The 9,356-nt window shown below is 34.4% G+C and overlaps 1 pseudogene; it reads right to left on the bottom strand.

Moving 5' to 3' along the window:
* Positions 1-1,079: 1,079 nt before the first annotated feature.
* On the bottom strand, positions 1,080-8,487 carry LOC140955025 (serine/threonine-protein kinase ATG1t-like; annotated as a pseudogene).
* Between the last annotated feature and the right edge of the window lie 869 nt (positions 8,488-9,356).

Below are 9,356 nucleotides of genomic sequence, written 5' to 3'. Positions count from 1 at the left end.
TAACAAGCTATAAAGAATTCTTCCAAATGCCGTCATACATATTTTTGAAAGCTTTTTCAGAAAAAAATTTGACTTGATACATAAGAGTATACACAATGAACTGCTGCTCAACAAGTTTAGCACTCCAAGCACTGAAACTTGTTAGTTAAATACACAAAATTACTTCTAGACAAATGCCATTTTTAATTAGAGCATTAACAAGGAAATGTAACACAAGCAAGCACAGTGTGCCAGCAGATGGTGAAAACAAAAAAAAAACGAAAAAAATAAACTCAGACAGGCCACTTCAATTAGTTGAACTGCATTCCACAGCCATTTAAATCTTCAACCTATAAATATTCCAGGCCATTGCTATGAATCTTGTAGCAGATGGCACAGAGAGATCTCTCCCTTGTAAAATGATGAATATAACTTTGAATCTGGGATGATAGTGAAGCAAAAGCACAGGGCTATCTGTGGTAAAAAATTTATACAATATAGATTGCATCGCAAGACATGAGAGTAGAACATTGGAAGATGTTAAAACCTATTATTGACCATGTACTCCCACCCCTTTTCTTCTCAAGAACTTATGATGATAGAATTCATCAAAGGGACAAGACGTTGAACTGCAACAAGAGAGATACAAAAAAATGAATGGTTCCACAAATGTCAGGAGGGAAAGAAAGATATGTTTTGTTGGGGTCAGGCCATGTGCTATAACCTGGATTTGCAGAAAGAAGTCTTGAGCAATATATTTCAACACATCCGGATATGCAACCCTGAAAGGATGGTGTTGAGAGAAAGGAAGTACATGAACTTGACTTGATGTTCTGCAGCAACTGAGGTCAATTAAGAACTATCTTTTATTAGAGACTGGAGCGATCACAATTTCAAGGATTATAACTTACGGAACGGCACTACCTGGAAAATTATTCCTGCCACGAAAGTGGGTAACATTAAGAAGCTCAAAAGAATTACACCACACTCCAACATGTCAACCTATATAATGAAGCACTGATTAATTCATTAAATTCTATTCTGAAGCAAAGAAAGCAATGCACGCCAAAGGAAAACATTAGCAAAATCATTACTTATAATCATATCTTTTGAAATTGAAGAACTTCTGGAGCCATGTAAAAGTGGAGATCCGCACTACTGTCTCGCATAGTTATCAGGATCACCTTCTATTTAAAGATGAGAAAGAAGAAATAAAATTAATACATTGCCTGATGTCTTCATACAAAATTTTGGCATTTTTTTCTAATTTTATGGGGAAACAATTAACAACATAGTTTCAAGGGGTCTCCCTGAAACTTTCCAGGAAACCATCTCATTACCTTTCTTTCTGCCAAAAGTTACCTCGATAAACAAAAATCAGCTATTTTGAGCACCACATCACCCTCTCCTTGCCAAAAGGGAATGTTCTACAACAAAATTTACCAACTGTAAGCCAGTTTCAAGGCAACTCAATCTTCAGCCACCAATTTTGAACTCCACTGTAGGTAAAGAATTGCATGTACAACACCTCATACCTCAGTTTCAAGTCTCTATGAATAATATGATGGCTCTTGCAGAATTTCAACCATCCCCCTTAACCATATAAATCATCGAGATACAATTATGTAACCGAGATTGAGTATACAAGCAAACTCATATTTGTACTTGAAAACAATATCAAATTGAATCCGCTACCCATCTGTTGCGTAAATCTTTTAGCAATCTGCTCTTGAACTCTCCCATAGTTGTCGAAGAAAGAAGCTAAATTCCTCCAGAACAAAAAACTCTAGGACCAGGAACAATCGCAACATGCCATCCGAATTGGCAATATTTCCGATTTGCAGAAATGAAATATTATGAAACAGAAAGCATATCAAATCACAGCTACAGAGGGTAGAAACAGATAAAGTTTAAACTCAATGAAATTCTCCTCTATTACATATTGTTCAACTTTATTTGATTACAGATCCTTCTACTATATTCCACTTAATCTAAGATCAATATCCTCAGTATTCAGTCATTAGAATTTCAAGAATTATGTTAATGGAATTAATAATCTAGATAACTAGCATTATTACAATTCTTCAAGGATGACAGCTAGGATAGAGAGCAGGAAATGAGTTGCAGATATTGCTAAGTAGAAAAACACCTGGCGTCAAGGCCTTCAACATTGCATTGCCAACTGTCGTAAATCAATCTAAAAAAATCATTAGATCGTAGAAAATCTTGTATATATGACTTAGGAAGTGAATTCCATATTAACTATCCAGGATTCTATAGATATTGCTTTCTAAGTTTAGTGTAATGCATTCCTCTCAGGTATTTATTTCCTTTTGAGGGGTCAAATTAGGTTAGCTTCTCTTCTGATCGTATTTATTGCTACAAAAATATTGCTGTAATATTAAAAAAAGAGACAGTACTTCTCTCAAAATCTCATAGTATCAGAGCCTATTCCTGAACCCTAATCTGCTTCTCTAATGCATGCAGCAGCAGGACAAGCTTTCTTCTGAGTACCTCATATGCCAGAACAGCCTCACCTGTTAGCCTTTTAGGAAGCACTAATCACATCACACCAAATCACATGACACAAAACTCAATGGATTATAATATCTTTTAATGTCATCATCAGTCATATGTTTATTTGTGAAAGGTAAATGACTACCTCAAAGGAATTCGGTCATACCAGAAAAGAATCGTATCCCATGTTCGAACATGGAAGACTGAAAATCATATGGTATGTCATGGCTAATCAATTCACATGACAATGAAATTGGAAAAATTTTCTTTCCTATATGAAAACAAAGAAATCTAGGAAGCTAACATATTAGAAACCTATTCAAGTTCTGAATACATAGAACTATTTGAATTGGAGGCAGTGTTACATATCACGCCAAGAATCTTTCTATTACTCCAAACTTTCAAACACTGCTCTGCCTTTCATTGCAAACCTAGATATGTTTGAAATTCACAGTAGAATGCCCTAAGACACAGTCCTATGTAGAGAATTGGAAAGCAGGCAGATGACTTTCAAAAATTCTTCTTGGCTCAACAAGAATCTTATGAAGTCAAGAGAATAATAGGAATCAAACTCTTCCAAATCTCAAAAAGAAGCATTCTCTAAGGGTAGCATGAAGAAATAAAAGAAAGGATGATGGACCTTCACAAACTTAGCTCTAATAATGAAGGATCTTGCCCTTGATTGTCAAGGCTCATTTCAACAGCAACTATTATGAAATCGACAAAGGAAAGGAAAGACCCTGTGTGATCAACTGCAACAAACAGACTATTTCAAGAAAATTGCTGAAGATTCATGCAAACCTCTCACTGAGAAACCATAAAAATTCAATAAATGACAGACAATGTGCCAACAATGTTACTCAGGATAACAACGAATAAGAACACCATTCTCTAGCAGAACAATCCTGTTCAGCAAAAAAAAACTTTGAATCTGTACAGGAAACTCTTCATTCCAGAATTCACTTGTCTTCGACCCCAATTGTTTTTTTTTTTTCACACCTCTTGGTTCTGATCTGGACTATTAGCACAAAAGTAAATTTCAATACAGCCCTTATTGTAGTAAGAAACACTCAAGCCCTTGGTCATCGACTCGAGCATCAATCTATGAAAGTAGATGTCACTCTTCTAGAAATACAACAATTGCACTAATCATCTACAGTCTTTAATAGTTGATGGTCTTTCTCCAAGTTAAGAATAGGCTTGAGCAAACTCTCAAGGACATATCTAAAACTCTATTCTCCAATGTCCACCTAACTCAAACCTACTCTCAATTAGAAAATTGGACTCTGTGACCCGAAAGTGTGCAATTCTTTCTCATTTGTGTATATTTTAGATCTGTATACGGGAAAGACTGAAGCTAAGAATTTTGGCTCTATTTCCTCAAAAGTAATTTCCTCTAAGAAGGCAAACTCAACAAAGCATGTATCATCCAAGGTCTAGTCTAGCTTAAATTTTCATGTAATAAAATAGTGATTTGTATGGCACTATCGTCTTGATCATCTCATAACTTCACGCACCTTGAAAGGTTGTTTCCTATCCTTCTTTCTAATAAAAGCTCACGAAATCCTTTAAATGTGAAAATTGTCAACTCTCCTAAAACATGTCGTCAAAGCTATCCCACCATTTCATATAAACCATCACATCCATTGCAATGATCATTAGTGATGTAATGGAGCCCCTCACAGTGCACATATAACTGAACTCGATGGTTCTCAGCTAGATTTTCCCAAAACTTCAATCCATGTATACAAACTCAATTTTCACACTAAATCCAAATTTTTTTCCAAAAAACTAGATTTAATGCCAAAGAAATTTCATTCTAGCCTTTAAATACATATGTCTAAATCAAGACATCTAATCCATATTAAGCTTTTCTAAAACTCCATAAAACAAAATGTAACGTGCTAAAGGAAGAATAGACATCTTTTTAAGTGCTAATCCCTTATGCTCTTCTTACTAATTGCCAAAACAATGATGGCGGAGCTGTAACTCATATGCACACATATCTCATTCTAACATAACGCCCTTCCAAATCCTAAACTCAAACTCCCAGCAAGTCCTACAAGCCTTTCCAACACCATACTTCTTTTCCTTACTACCTTAAAGTATTTGGGCCAGTGTTTGTTCATATACACCATAGAGAAAAATTAGACCCTACCTCTTCAAGTTATCTTTTATAGATACTACCACACCAAAAGGTTACAAATGTTTTTCCTGTTCACAAAAAGGGTCCATACTTCTATGGATGTCACCATTTTTGAACATCAAGCATCATCATCCCAAGTTCGAATCTCAAGGGCAACCATAGAAATATCAGAATTTGGAAATATACAACATAATCATGCTAATTAACTCAAAGACAACCAAAGTCCTTGTCCAAAATCCATTCCCCTATGAACTCTCCTGAGCTTTGATCCTTACACTACACCTCTAGCCTCAATCCAATCAATCCCAACACCACTAGCCTCAGTCCAATCTCCTGACCAAGTTCATCCTACACCAAACAGATCACAAATCATTGAGCTCTTCTACCTATTCTAGAAAAAAAAACTTGGAAAGGAGATAGAACACACAATACCTCTTACACAGGACCCAATATTCAGAACCAAATCTAGATTCTGCCCCAATATTATTCTGGCATGGAAAGCTTCTGACTGTGAAATACTGTCTCTGTTATTGATGATTCAAATAATTCCAATTGCTTTGAGAAAAAGTGTAGTCATGCACAAGTCATCCCATCAGAAAATTTGTTTCATGTTGAAGGCTTATACCACCTATCATGCATTTGTTTCAGCCAATTGACAGTGTACAGATTCCTAAATCTATTGAAGAAGCTCTCTAAGATTCAATGTGGAGAAAAAGGTACGTGATGATGAAATCAGTGCCTTAAACAAGAATAGAACTTGGGAAAATTTCTGAACTTCCACCTGGAAAGAAAAACCAGTTGGGTAAGATGTTATTTTACTATTCAAACATAAGGCTGATGGGAGTATTAAAGGTTAAAATCTCGTCTGGTTGCAAAAGGATTTACTCAGTTCTATGGAATAGATATCAAAAAAACATTTGCTCCAATGGCCAAACTAAATACAATCAAAGGTAATTTTTCCCTAGCAGCTAACCAAGACTAGCCCATTACATCAACTAGACATAAAAAAAATGCTTTCCTTAATGGAGACTTGAAGAAGAAGTGTACTGGAGATTCTTTCTAGGACTAGAAACATCTCCAACCTCAACAGAAGTATACAGGACTAAAAAAATCACTATATGGACTCAAGCAATTCCCCTCGGGCATGTTTGACAAATTTACAAAGACAGTAGCACAATATGGATATTCTTAGTGCCAAGCAGACCACACCACTATTTGTAAAAACCTCTCCATGAAAAAGAAAATAGCAATCCTAATAGTATATGTGGATGACATCATCTTAACTAGGGATTATGAAGAAAAACTTGTGAGATTGAAGAAACTTTTAGCTAAGGAATTTGAGATCAAAGACCTTGGGTATCTCAAATACTTCCTTGGCATGGAAGTGGCACGATCAAGGAAAGGTATATATGTTTATCAACGAAAATATGTCTTGGACCTACTAAAAGAAACAAGAATGCTTGGATGCAAACATGCAAACACTCCAATGGATTCAACAAAGAAGATAAAGAGCAGAAAATGGTAGTATACCAGTGGATATAGGGAGATATCAAAGACTTGTGGGTCGACTCATCTATCTCTCACGTACCAGACCTGATATTGGCTTTTCTGTCAGTTTTGTAAGTCAATTCATGAACAACCCGACAGAAGATCATATGGAAGCCGTTAATAGAATCTTGAGGTACCTAAAAATGACTCATGGTAAAGGCCTTCTATACAAGAAATGTGACAACATAAATATTGAAATCTACACAGATCCAAACTATGTAGGAGACATTTTTAGATAGGAGATCTACTTTCTAGATATTGCTCCTATGTTTGGGGAATCTAGTAACTTGAAGAAGCAAGAAACAACATGTGGTATCTCAGTGTAGAATCTGAGCTTAGAGCTCTAGCTACTTAGTATCTTGAAGGGATGTGGATACAAAGATTACTTAAGGAACTTGGCATGGAATCATTGACACCTATCCAATGCATTGTTTGATAATCAAGCAGCCATAAGCATAGCAAAGAATCCAGTTCATCATGACAGGACAAAGCACATTGAAATAGATCAACACCTTCATCACAAAAAAGATTGAGAAGAACATTGTTCACATCATCTACACTCCAACAAAATCTTCAAATTGCAGACATCCTCATCAAAGCTCTACCAAGGACTAATTTTTGAAAGAATTGAGTCACAAGCTAGGCATGTATAACATATACAACCCAGCTTGAGGGGGAGTGTGGAAGTCAGTTCTCAAAATCAGTTAGGATCTTAGAGAAATCTTAGTATATATGGCTTAGGAAAGAGAATCTGTATTAACTATCCAGATTCTCTAGATTACTGCTTTCTAGTTAGTGTAGGATACTTTTCCTATCTAGTATTTATTTCCTGTTTTGAGGGTCAGTAGATTAGCTTCTCTTCTTTCTATTTATTGTACAAAATACTGCTGGTAATATATTAAGAAAAGAGAAAGACTTCTCTTAAAATTCTTCACCAACACAATCAAAATGAATCCAACCACTGTTTCTCATGAGTATCTGGTCTTTGAGGTATTTAGTGGGAGAAACTAAAATAAAATCATGCTCTGTCCTTTTTTTCTCCTCAATCATGGTGAATGGAGAGCATAAGTTTTTTGTTTCTGGTATTCCATGGTCCTTAGTATGATGTCTGATACAAAGGGTAGATAATGAGCTAGTGAAAAAAATGTTGATGAGGACATTTTGCTTCTCTTATGTGCTTTTGCCAATGACACCATTCATATTAAGTCTTTAGAAAGACAAGGCTTGATGACATGCTTTCCTTTCTTGCAGATTTTGGAAGATGTCTAGTTTAAGGTTAAACACATAGAAGATGAGAATTATGGTATTTTAATCTAGGACTTGAATTGGTTCTCAATTATCCCTCTATAGCCTAGTGTGTTGCCAGGGTTGGCCCTTGGCATGTTTAGAGGTCCCCATGGTGGCAATCCACATTTTCCAGCCTTTTAGAATTTGGTTGAATCAAATTCTAATCTCTCTTACTTTGCTATAATATTTTAAGCATGATAGATGCACTACTACTCCATATACTCTTTAGGAGCACCATGTCTTAACAACAATGCTTCTGTGAACATCATGCCTAGATTCATCTTCACACTCCACAGTACTCCATCAACTCAACAGTATTTTAAAATTGCATCCTCAGTCCAAGACATCAAATCCCATCTCAAAATGAATAATAATTGACTTAAAAAATAACCCAAGCTATCTTAAGTAAAACAAAACCTGCTTCTAATTCAACATTTACAACAGGAAGGAACCCTAAATAACAAAATCAACCAACTTTTCCATTATTTTCCCTAAATCAACATATTTTCATAAAAGGGTATGCTAAAAATCACCTAAATAATCAAAACCAAGTTAAAAAAAAAAAAAATCAATCACAAAAGAAATTTACAAGAAGGGTTACCCTACAAATCCCCTAAGCATCAAACTAACCAGCTCTACAATCAATCAAACAACACAAATCAGCCTACAACATCAACACCAACAACAAACTTACTCAAAAGAGTATGGAAAACTTACCTCAAAGACATCAAGAAGGCGAATGATGTTGGGGTGATTGAGCGAAGACAAGAAATTAAGCTCACAATCTAAGCAGTTCCTCAAATTCTTGTTGAGTTTAGAGAGATAAACTTGCTTCACTGCCACTCCCCCCTGTTATTTTTTCTCTGCTTTCCATACTGTGGAAAAAAAGAGCTTTCACCTAGTTTTGATTTCAGGATGTAGTTTCCGATTGTGTGAGATTCTGAGAGGTTCTTTGTTGCTTCAAGATCCATTTCTGTTGGTTTTTGGATGGTTCGACAAAGAGTACTGAAAACGTTGTAGTTACTATTTGCCTTGGATTTTTGTTCTTCTGTTTTCATATGTCTGTTTGTGAACGTGGCAAAGGTAAAGAGATGAGAGTCTAGATTTTCTTTATCGATAAATTATATTTTAGGCACTGTGGCTCGGTGCTATACACATTATTTTTTTGAACAAACTTATTTTTTAATAAAAAAAAATTAATTATGAATTATGAGAATAATATTTTTTAAAAATTAAATAATAAACAGTTAATTGCTTGAAATAACATATTAAAATCTCATTTTAATTAAGGAAATAATCACAGTTTGATTAAAGCACAAAAAAAATATTTTTTTCTTCATTTCTTTCTTGGCCAAAAACTCACTCTCATTTTTTTTTTTTTGTATATGTTAGCTTTCACTCTTAAAAATAAATCGAAGTAGTTTTTATACATAGTCATTTATAATAATACTTAAAAGACTTTAAATCTTTTTTCCAATTTTTTCTTAGTTTATATCAGTTATGACAAAAAAAAATGATTAAAGCCAAATAATTCTCCCCCTTTCTACTCATTTAGGGGCTCTATCAAGCCTCCTTATCTTATCTTCTACACAACTCAAAATTCTCTTTCAGTAAAACCTTGGTTATCATATCAGATATATTTTCATTATTATAGATTTTCTCAACAACAAAGTATTTTATCTCTATAAAATCTTGAATTCATTAATAATCAATCTTAATATGCTTTTAATCAAAAATAAAAAAAATAAAATACTTATTAAGATGGATTATTCTCAAATTATTATATCACAACAAAAAAGTTCTATTACTTAAACTATCTTGGAGCTTGCTTTAACCTATAAATACTCTTCTTCAACTTATAAAATTAATTTAATTTTTA

This window comes from Populus alba, chromosome 19 (genome assembly GCF_005239225.2).
Source record: "Populus alba chromosome 19, ASM523922v2, whole genome shotgun sequence".
Lineage (NCBI taxonomy): Eukaryota > Viridiplantae > Streptophyta > Magnoliopsida > Malpighiales > Salicaceae > Populus > Populus alba.
This window is presented reverse-complemented; position numbering and strand designations above follow the sequence as displayed.